This window comes from Apis dorsata, unplaced genomic scaffold (assembly GCF_000469605.1).
Source record: "Apis dorsata unplaced genomic scaffold, Apis dorsata 1.3 scaffold_198, whole genome shotgun sequence".
Lineage (NCBI taxonomy): Eukaryota > Metazoa > Arthropoda > Insecta > Hymenoptera > Apidae > Apis > Apis dorsata.
Genome location: NW_006263482.1, coordinates 37,797 through 38,756, shown reverse-complemented (window position 1 = coordinate 38,756; position 960 = coordinate 37,797).

The window sequence follows — 960 nt, the reverse complement described above, 5'->3', positions numbered from 1 at the left end:
TTTTTTTTTTTTTTTCTTTTTCCAACTCGAATATACGCTTCGACAATGCACAAAGAAAAGGCGGTGAAAACGTGAAACGAAAACGTGACCCTTTTTCGAATTGATAACTGGATAGTTCACGGTCGAAACGAGAAAACGTTTAGGCGCCACTGACAGCGACGTGTCTCATATACGTATGTAGGTACATAGGTGGTAGAGGCTTTATTTATGCTGCAGAAATAGCTCTATTCGCACGTGCACGCCATTTGGCCATGGGCCATTTCATGCTGCGTGCTACCCCGTTACTCTCCTTTGTCAACTTTGGCAACGATGCTAAATGAACAGCCAGCTCGTAATCTTATCTGACGATCAGTTCCCGCCCGAGCACGGGTCACCTTAACGATATTATACACACGCAGTTATTATTACTTCGTATTTTCGAGTTAATTTTCGAGCGTTGGTTCGAAAATCGTCGTTGTTCGAACAAATAGAAGTAAATAAAGTGAACGGTATCGTTGGAACATCCTGTTTGCGTAGTCGGAATCACGATTCGAAGGACATTTGGTCCGCTATGCGAGACACGGTAGCGGGTGTCACGGAACAGGCGCGAACGTTTCCATTCCCGTGACTAGACCGCTATAAGAGTGTACGTGCGTATAACGTGTACGGACACGAGCGCACACTGGCGAGCACTCGGCTTAATTCACCCGTACAAATTGCACAAAGCTGTCTGCCGACCATTCGCGTTAAAAATACGTCGTTGCTCCCGCGTTTTCCAGTCTGTCGATAGGGAAAAGCATTTCTACGTTGCTTTTGTATCTTCCGACACGACCCAACCAAAACGTAAAAACATTTATCTCCATTAAATACGATCTACGATTTTATCTACGATTTTAATATTCATTGCGTTAACTTTATCACCACGAGTGACTCGCTTGGATTTTATATTTTTTCTTACAAATATACAAATCTACGTATGCG